Source organism: Prunus avium, chromosome 5 (genome assembly GCF_965620075.1).
Source record: "Prunus avium chromosome 5, drPruAviu1.hap1.1, whole genome shotgun sequence".
Lineage (NCBI taxonomy): Eukaryota > Viridiplantae > Streptophyta > Magnoliopsida > Rosales > Rosaceae > Prunus > Prunus avium.
In genome coordinates, this window is record NC_142288.1 from 4,685,079 (window position 1) to 4,695,394 (window position 10,316).

General features: G+C 40.5%; 1 pseudogene; it reads right to left on the reverse strand.

The window, feature by feature from the left end:
• Positions 1 to 5,629: 5,629 nt before the first annotated feature.
• LOC148294226 (uncharacterized) lies at positions 5,630 to 8,517 on the reverse strand (annotated as a pseudogene).
• Between the last annotated feature and the right edge of the window lie 1,799 nt (positions 8,518 to 10,316).

Here is a 10,316-nt window from a genome sequence, read left to right on the forward strand (position 1 = left end):
TTTGAGTGAAATCCAATCGCTAGAAGTATGGAATACACCAACCACTCCAATTAGGAACGAACTGCCGTTGAACTTGAATTGTCCAATTTCTCACACCTGTTGATTACGGATCGAGCCCAAAACTTGGGCAACATCATAATATGGTGGGAGGAGTCATTTGGTTAGTTTTGAGTGAAATCCAATCGCTAGAAGTATGGAATACACCAACCACTCCAATTAGGAACGAATTGCCGTTGAACATGAATCGTCCAATTTGGAACACCTATTGATTTCAGACCGAGCCCCAAACTTGGGCAACATCATAATATGGTGGGAGGAGTCATTTGGTGAGTTTTGAGTGAAATCCAATCGCTAGAAGTGTGGAATACACCAAGCACTCCAATTAGGAACGAACTGCCGTTGAACTTGAATTGTCCAATTTAGAACACCTATTCATTTCGGATCGAGCCCAAAACTTGGGCAACATCATAATATGGGGGGAGGAGTCATTTGGTGTGTTTTGAGTGAAATCCAATCGCTAGAAGTATGGAATACACCAACCACTCCAGTTAGGAAGGAACTGCCGTTGAACTTGAATTGTCCAATTCGGAACACACCTATTGATTTCGGATCGATCCCAAAACTTGGGCAATATTATAATATGGTGGGAGTACTCATTTGGTTTGTTTTGAGTGAAATCCAATCGCTAGAAGTATGGAATACACCAATCACTCCAATTAGGAACGAACTGCCGTTGAACTTGAATTGTCCAATTTGGAACAGCTATTTATTTCGGATCGAGCCCAAAACTTGGGCAACATCAAAATATGGTGGGAGGAGTCATTTGGTGAGTTTTGAGTGAAATCCAATCGCTAGAAGTATGGAATACACCAACCACTCCAGTTAGGAAGGAACTGCCGTTGAACTTGAATTGTCCATTTTGGAACACCTATTGATTTCGGATCGAGCCCAAAACTTGGGCAACATCATAATATGGTGGGAGGAGTCATTTGGTGAGTTTTGAGTGAAATCCAATCGCTAGAAGTGTGTAATACACCAAGCACTCCAATTAGGAACGAACTGCCGTTGAACTTGAATTGTCCAATTTAGAACACCTATTGATTTCGGATCGAGACCAAAACTTGGGCAACATCATAATATGGGGGGAGGAGTCATTTGGTGTGTTTTGAGTGAAATCCAATCGCTAGAAGTATGGAATACACCAACCACTCCAGTTAGGAACGAACTGCCGTTGAACTTGAATTGTCCATTTTGGAACACCTATTGATTTCGGATCGAGCCCAAAACTTGGGCAACATCATAATATGGTGGGAGGAGTCATTTGGTGAGTTTTGAGTGAAATCCAATCGCTAGAAGTGTGTAATACACCAAGCACTCCAATTAGGAACGAACTGCCGTTGAACTTGAATTGTCCAATTTAGAACACCTATTGATTTCGGATCGAGACCAAAACTTGGGCAACATCATAATATGGGGGGAGGAGTCATTTGGTGTGTTTTGAGTGAAATCCAATCACTAGAAGTATTGAATACACCAACCACTCCAATTAGGAACGAACTGCCGTTGAACTTGAATTGTCCAATTTCTCACACGTACTGATTTTGGACTGAGCCCCGAACTTGGGAAACATCATAATATTGTGGGAGGAGTCATTTGGTGAGATTTGAGTGAAATCCAATCGCTAGAAGTATTGAATACACCAACCCCTCCAATTAGGAACGAACTGCCGTGGAACTTGAATTGTCCAATTTGGAACACCTATTGATTTCGGATTGAGCCCAAAACTTGGGTAACATCATAATATGGTGGGAGGAGTCATTTGGTGAGTTTTAAGTGAAATCCAATCGCTAGAAGTATGGAATACACCAACCACTCCAGTTAGGAACGAACTGCCGTTGAACTTGAATTGTCCAATTTGGAACACCTATTGATTTCGGCTCGAACCCAAAACTTCGGCAACATCATAATATGGTGGGAGGAGTCATTTGGTGAGTTTTGAGTGAAATCCAATCGCTAGAAGTATGGAAAACACCAACGACTCCAATTAGGAACGAACTGCCGTTGAACTTGAATTGTCCAATTTGGAACACCTATTGATTTCGGATCGAGCCCCAAACTTGGGTAACATCATAATATGGTGGGAGGAGTCATTTGGTGTGTTTTGAGTGAAATCCAATCGCCAGAAGTATGGAATAAACCAACCACTCCAATTAGGAACGAACTGCCTTTGAACTTGGATTGCCAAATTTCTTACACCTATTGATTTCGGATCGAGCCCAAAACGCGGGCAACCTCATAATATGTTGGGACGAGATATTTGGTGTGTTTTGAGTGAAATCCAATCGCTAGAACTATGAATTACCCCAACCCCTCCAATTAGGAACGAACTGTCGTTGAGATTGAATTGACCAATTTCTCACACATATGGATTTCGGATCGAGCCCAGAACTTGGGCAACATCATAATATGGTGGGAGGAGTCATTTGGTTAGTTTCGAGTGAAATCCATTCGCTAGAAGTACGGAATACACCAACCAGTCCAATTAGGAACGAACTGCCGTTGAACTTGAATTGTCCAATTTGGAACACCTATTGATTTCGGATCGAGCCCAAAACTTGGGCAACATCATAATATGGTGGGAGGAGTCATTTGGTGAGTTTTGAGTGAAATCCAATCGCTAGAAGTGTGTAATACACCAAGCACTCCAATTAGGAACGAACTGCCGTTGAACTTGAATTGTCCAATTTAGAACACCTATTGATTTCGGATCGAGACCAAAACTTGGGCAACATCATAATATGGGGGGAGGAGTCATTTGGTGTGTTTTGAGTGAAATCCAATCGCTAGAAGTATGGAATACACCAACCACTCCAGTTAGGAAGGAACAGCCGTTGAACTTGAATTGTCCAATTTATCACACATATGGATTTCGGATCGAGCCCAGAACTTGGGCAACATCATAATATGGTGGGAGGAGTCATTTGGTTAGTTTCGAGTGAAATCCATTCGCTAGAAGTACGGAATACACCAACCAGTCCAATTAGGAACGAATTGCCGTTGAACTTGAATTGTCCAATTTGGAACACCTATTGATTTCGGATCGATCCCAAAACTTGGGCAACATCATAATATGGTGGGAGTACTCATTTGGTTTGTTTTGAGTGAAATCCAATCGCTAGAAGTATGGAATACACCAACCACTCCAGTTAGGAAGGAACTGCCGTTGAACTTGAATTGTCCAATTTGGAACACCTATTGATTTCGGATTGATCCCAAAACTTGGGCAACATCATAATATGGTGGGAGGAGTCATTTGGTTTGTTTTGAGTGAAATCCAATCGCTAGAAGTATGGAATACACCAACCACTCCAATTAGGAACGAACTGCCGTTGAACTTGAATTGTCCAATTTGGAACACCTGTTGATTACGGATCGAGCCCAAAACTTGGGCAACATCATAATACGGTGGGAGGAGTCATTTGGTTTGTTTTGAGTGAAATCCAATCGCTAGAAGTATGGCATACACCAACCACTCCAATTAGGAACGAACTGCCGTTGAACTTGAATTGTCCAATTTCTCACACATATTGATTACGGATCGAGCCCAAAACTTGGGCAACATCATAATATGGTGGGAGGAGTCATTTGGTGAGTTTTGAGTGAAATCCAATCGCTAGAAGTGTGGAATACACCAAGCACTCCAATTAGGAACGAACTGCCGTTGAACTTGAATTGTCCAATTTAGAACACCTATTTATTTCGGATCGATCCCAAAACTTGGGCAACATCATAATATGGGGGGAGGAGTCATTTGGTGTGTTTTGAGTGAAATCCAATCGCTAGAAGTATGGAATACACCAACCACTCCAGTTAGGAAGGAACTGCCGTTGAACTTGAATTGTCCAATTTGGAACACCTACTGATTTCGGATCGATCCCAAAACTTGGGCAACATCATAATATGGTGGGAGGAGTCATTTGGTTTGTTTTGAGTGAAATCCAATCGCTAGAAGTATGGAATACACCAACCACTCCAATTAGGAACGAACTACCGTTGAACTTGAATTGTCCAATTTGGAACACCTATTGATTTCGGATCGAGCCCAAAACATGGGCAACATCATAGTATGGTGGGAGGAGTCATTTGGTGAGTTTTGAGTGAAATCCAATCGCTAGAAGTATGGAATACACCAACCACTCCAGTTAGGAAGGAACTGCCGTTGAACTTGAAATGTCCATTTTGGAACACCTATTGATTTCGGATCGAGCCCAAAACTTGGGCAACATCATAATATGGGGGGGAGTCATTTGGTGAGATTTGAGTGAAATCCAATCGCTAGAAGTATGGAATACACCAACCACTCCAATTAGGAACGAACTGCCGTTGAACTTGAATTGTCCAATTTGGAACACCTGTTGTTTACGGATCGAGCCCAAAACTTGGGCAACATCATAATATGGTGGGAGGAGTCATTTGGTGAGTTTTGAGTGAAATCCAATCGCTAGAAGTTTGTAATACACCAACGACTCCAATTAGGAACGAACAGCCGTTGAACTTGAATTGTCCAATTTGGAACACCTATTGATTTCGGATCGAGCCCAAAACTTGGGCAACATCATCATATGGTGGGAGGAGTCATTTGGTTAGTTTTGAGTGAAATCCAATCGCTAGAAGTATGGAATACACCAACCACTCCAGTTAGGAAGGAACTGCCGTTGAACTTGAAATGTCCATTTTGGAACACCTATTGATTTCGGATCGATCCCAAAACTTGGGCAACATCATAATATGGTGGGAAGAGTCATTTGGTGAGATTTGAGTGAAATCCAATCGCTAGAAGTATGGAATACACCAACGACTCCAATTAGGAACGAACTGCCGTTGAACTTGAATTGTCAAATTTGGAACACCTGTTGATTACGGATCGAGCCCAAAACTTGGGCAACATCATAATATGGTGGGAGGAGTCATTTGGTTAGTTTTGAGTGAAATCCAATCGCTAGAAGTATGGAATACACCAACCACTCCAGTTAAGAAGGAACTGCCGTTGAACTTGAATTGTCCAATTTGGAACACCTATTGATTTCGGATCGATCCCAAAACTTGGGCAACATCATAATATGGTGGGAGGAGTCATTTGGTTTGTTTTGAGTGAAATCCAATCGCTAGAAGTATGGAATGCACCAACCACTCCAATTTGGAACGAACTGCCGCTGAACTTGAATTGTCCAATTTCTCACACATATTGATTACGGATCGAACCCAAAACTTGGGCAACATCATAATATGGTGGGAGGAGTCATTTGGTGAGTTTTGAGTGAAATCCAATCGCTAGAAGCTATGTTGCACGGACATGGGTACGGCGACACGGGAACCCGACACGGCGACACGGCGACACGGAAAATCTTAAAAAAGTAGGACACGGAGACACGGCGACATCGAAAATCTTAAAATAATAATTAATTCTCAAAATTTCAATGTCACATAATTCCATAAAACAAAATAAATAACTCATGTTCATCCATACATAATAATTAATACACCACAAAATAAAACATAAATGGTCTAACTCTCAATCTTCTTCAATCATTTATGTCTTCATTGTTGTTATTAGAAAACAACACGCCCTCTAATTCCGGTTCATCAAGTGAAAGGTTTGCAATTTCAAGCACACCCGCATTCTCCAAGTTCATAGTATCAAATCCATCCCCACCAACATCCCACATCTTACTCTCACCTTCGGTATAAACCGACATCTTTCTTGATAGAAGACGGAGATTATTATGCACGAACACCAAATCTTCGGCTCTTTGTGGTGCTATCTTGTTCCTCCTAAAGGAATGTACAAAATTATATGTACTCCAATTTCTTTCACAACAAGAGGAGGAACAAGGTTGGCCAAGTAACTGCAAAGCCAAACGTTGAATGATTGGAGAAAAAGCTCCATAAACAATCCACCATTTCACCGATTGCATACGACCTCTATCGATTAAAGAATCCGCATTTGAAAAATGGTCAATTCCACCTGAAAAAGCGGCATACTCTTCTCTAGCATGCATTCTATCCAAATCATTAGGAAAGAGTCGCTCAAAGCATTTTTGCCTTTGTAATGTAATGCCTTGATCTTGATGCGGAGCAACACGATTTGGAACAAGCCATTCAGTAGTATAATACCTAAAAGTGATGAAATAATATAAATTAAAACATTATAATGACTAAAGCAACAAAATGAATGTACTAAAAACTTTAAAGAAAGTTACCTTGGATTCAAAGAATGTGCAAGGCAATGGAGTGGAGTGTTGCTTTTGGTCCATCTTTGCAATAAAACCTCATTCACCGCATTAAAAAATTCTGAATCTTCATAAAGTTGCTTGCCTTCTTTTTTATAAATAGCCACCTTCACATCTCCTATCATAGAATCCCACCATTCATAAACCAAGTGAAGACAAGGCATATCCGTATCACACTTTCTAAGCATGTCATAAATGGGATATGTAAAACTAAGTATGTAATCAATTTTAGACCAAAGTACATCATCCAATATTTTCTCTTTGATACATTTTGCTTTTTCAACATTATCTTCTTGATATGCATCCCATTCCTCACTAACCACCATTCTTTGTAATTCAACCTTTATTTCCCTATATCTCCTCATCATCACAATTATGGAAGCAAAGCGGGTATCGGCAATTGAAAGAAACTTCAACTTTGAATGATGATTAAACATGGCCAATCTCATTTGGTGGTTCATGATGTAGTTTTTCACTGCCCAACACTCATCAGCAACATCACTAATCCAAATGCATTGACCCCACACATCATTATTGGGACTTGCCTTCGGTGTGCAAATGTTCTTCAAAGCAAGGTTTAATGTGTGCACAACACATGGAGTCCAAAAAATGTGACTATATTTGGCTTCAATAATTTGCCCCGCCGCTTTGCAAGCACTTGCATTGTCGGTGATTACTTGAACCACATTTTGTGGACCAATTTCACGAATGCACTCATCAAGCAAGTTAGCAATGAATGATGCATTTTTTGTCTCACCTTCACAATTGATAGCCTTCAAGAACATAGGCCCACTATCACAAGTCGCCATCATATTGATAAGAGGTCTTCTTTGTGAATCCGACCATCCATCACTACACAAGCTTACACCCTTTACTTTCCATGCATTCTTTATCGGCTCTAATTTCATCTCAATGTGACTCCTCTCTTTTTGGAGAAGTGTAGTCCTCAATGCATTATAACCCGGAGGGCGAGAACCCGGAACGGTGAGAGAACAAGCCTTAGAAAAGGCTTGGACATAGTATGGGTTCCTTGCAAGGTTGAATGACAAGCCACTTGTGTAAAACATCCTTGCTATTACACTATCCAATTGCTCCCTTACATTTTTTTGGAAAGCTTTTTCAAGAGGTCCACTAACTCCCTTCCTTTTCTTTGGTTCCAAAACTTCTTCATTCATGCCAAAATCCAAATGAAAAGCACTAGCACTCGAAGAAACTTCTTTGCTTGATGTAGGCAAAGAAACGGTTCTTCTAGCTTGGGCATTTTTTATTTTCAACTCCGCATCATCTACCAAGCGTTTCATTTCCGATACATTACTTTGTGTAACTTTGTTGCAAAGTCTAATCCCACCTCCTTTGATTTTCAACAAATGATGTTTCACCCTAGAATATGAACCTTGAAACATGCTTTGACAATAATGACACTTGAAACTAACGTTTCCTCCAGCTTTATTACTTGATTCAACCTTTGTAACATACTTCCACAGTGGAGCACTATCATCAATTGATTGAGCATGAGAGGAATCCCCACTAGAGTTAGCATTAGAGTAACTCATATTTTCCTAAAAAAATTCAGCATGGTTCAACTTCACATTCATTAATATCATTATGTATAATACCCAATTAACAAACCAAATTCAAATATACTCAACAACTAAATTAAAAATTAAAACACATCAAAACAGAGAAACAAAATTAAAAATTTGTGAAGCCTAACCTGAGTTTGCAAGAAGGAATCGTCCTTCTTGGTAACGATTTGCAAGAAAGAATCGTCCTTCTTGTTGTGTTTCTCTTCAAAAAAAAAACAGAAGAAATAATCTTCACCTCACCACCAAAGCTAACTCTTCTACTACTGTGAAGAGGGAGATAAGAAAAGAAAATAGAGATAGACAACATAAATAAAAGAATTTGAAAACAAAGGGAAAAAAATTTGAAAAGATACTTACCTTTGCAAAAGCTGGAGAAGAGGAGAAGCTGCGCAGGAGAAGAGCTATGAACTGAAGGCTGAAAACGTGAGTGCAATTCATTTAGGTTTTAAAAAATCTTTTTCCATTTTTAACCCATATTTTTAAAAATATTTCAAATTAGTCCACCAAAGTTTCAAAAATCACGTTTAGACCCCAACTTTCATTTTCAAAATTTCAATATGGTCCCTGCCGTGTCTTGACCGTGTCGGAGCCGTGTCTTGACCGTGTCGGCGGCGTGTCTTGACCGTGTCCCAGCCGTTGACCGTGTCGGAGGCGTGTCGGACACTCCGACACTCCAGTAGTTTGGCGTGTCGGTGCAACATAGGCTAGAAGTATGGAATACACCAACGACTCCAATTAGGAACGAACAGCCGTTGAACTTGAATTGTCCAATTTTGAACACCTATTGATTTCGGATCGATCCCAAAACTTGGGCAACATCATAATATGGTGGGAGGAGTCATTTGGTGAGTTTTGAGTGAAATCCAATCGCCAGAAGTATGGAATACACCAACGACTCCAATTAGGAACGAACTGCCGTTGAACTTGAATTGTCCAATTTGGAACACCTATTGATTTCGGATCGAGCCCAAAACTTGGGCAACATCATCATATGGTGGGAGGAGTCATTTAGTTAGTTTTGAGTGAAATCCAATGCTAGAAGTATGGAATACACCAACCACTCCAATTAGGAACGAACTGCCGTTGAACTTGAATTGTCCAATTTGGAACACCTATTGATTTCGGATCGAGCCCCAAACTTGGGCAACATCATAATACTGTGGGAAGAGTCATTTGGTGAGTTTTGAGTGAAATCCAATCGCTAGAAGTATGGAATACACCAACCACTCCAATTAGGAACGAACTGCCGTTGCACTCGAATTGTCCAATTCGGAAAACCTATTGATTTCGGATCGAGCCCAAAACTTGGGCAACATCATAATATGGTGGAATGAGTCATTTGGTTTGTTTTGAGTGAAATCCAATCGCTAGAAGTATGGAATACACCAACCACTCCAATTAGGAACGAACTGCCGTTGAACTTGAATTGTCCAATTTGGAACACCTATTGATTTCGGATCGAGCCCAAAACTTGGGCAACATCATAATATGGTGGGAGGAGTCATTTGGTTTGTTTTGAGTGAAATCAAATCGCTAGAAGTATGGAATACACCAACCACTCCAATTAGGAACGAACTGCCGTTGAACTTGAATTGTCCAATTTGGAACACCTATTGATTTCGGATCGAGCCCAAAACATGGGCAACATCATAATATGGTGGGAGGAGTCATTTGGTGAGTTTTTAGTGAAATCCAATCGCTAGAAGTATGGAATACACCAACCACTCCAGTTACGAAGGAACTGCCGTTGAACTTGAAATGTCCATTTTGGAACACCTATTGATTTCGGATCGAGCCCAAAACTTGGGCAACATCATAATATGGTGGGAGGAGTCATTTGGTGAGATTTGAGTGAAATCCAATCGCTAGAAGTATGGAATACACCAACGACTCCAATTAGGAACGAACTGCCGTTGAACTTGAATTGTCCAATTTGGAACACCTGTTGATTACGGATCGAGCCCAAAACTTGGGCAACATCATAATATGGTGGGAGGAGTCATTTGGTTAGTTTTGAGTGAAATCCAATCGCAAGAAGTATGGAATACACCAACCACTCCAGTTAGGAAGGAACTGCCGTTGAACTTGAATTGTCCAATTTGGAACACCTATTGATTTCGGATCGATCCCAAAACTTGGGCAACATCATAATATGGTGGGAGGAGTCATTTGGTTTGTTTTGAGTGAAATCCAATCGCTAGAAGTATTGAATAGACCAACCACTCCAATTAGGAACGAACTGCCGTTGAACTTGAATTGTCCAATTTCTCAGACATATTGATTACGGATCGAGCCCAAAACTTGGGCAACATCATAATATGGTGGGAGGAGTCATTTGGTGAGTTTTGAGTGAAATCCAATCGCTAGAAGTATGGAATACACCAACGACTCCAATTAGGAACGAACAGCCGTTGAACTTGAATTGTCTAATTTGGAACAC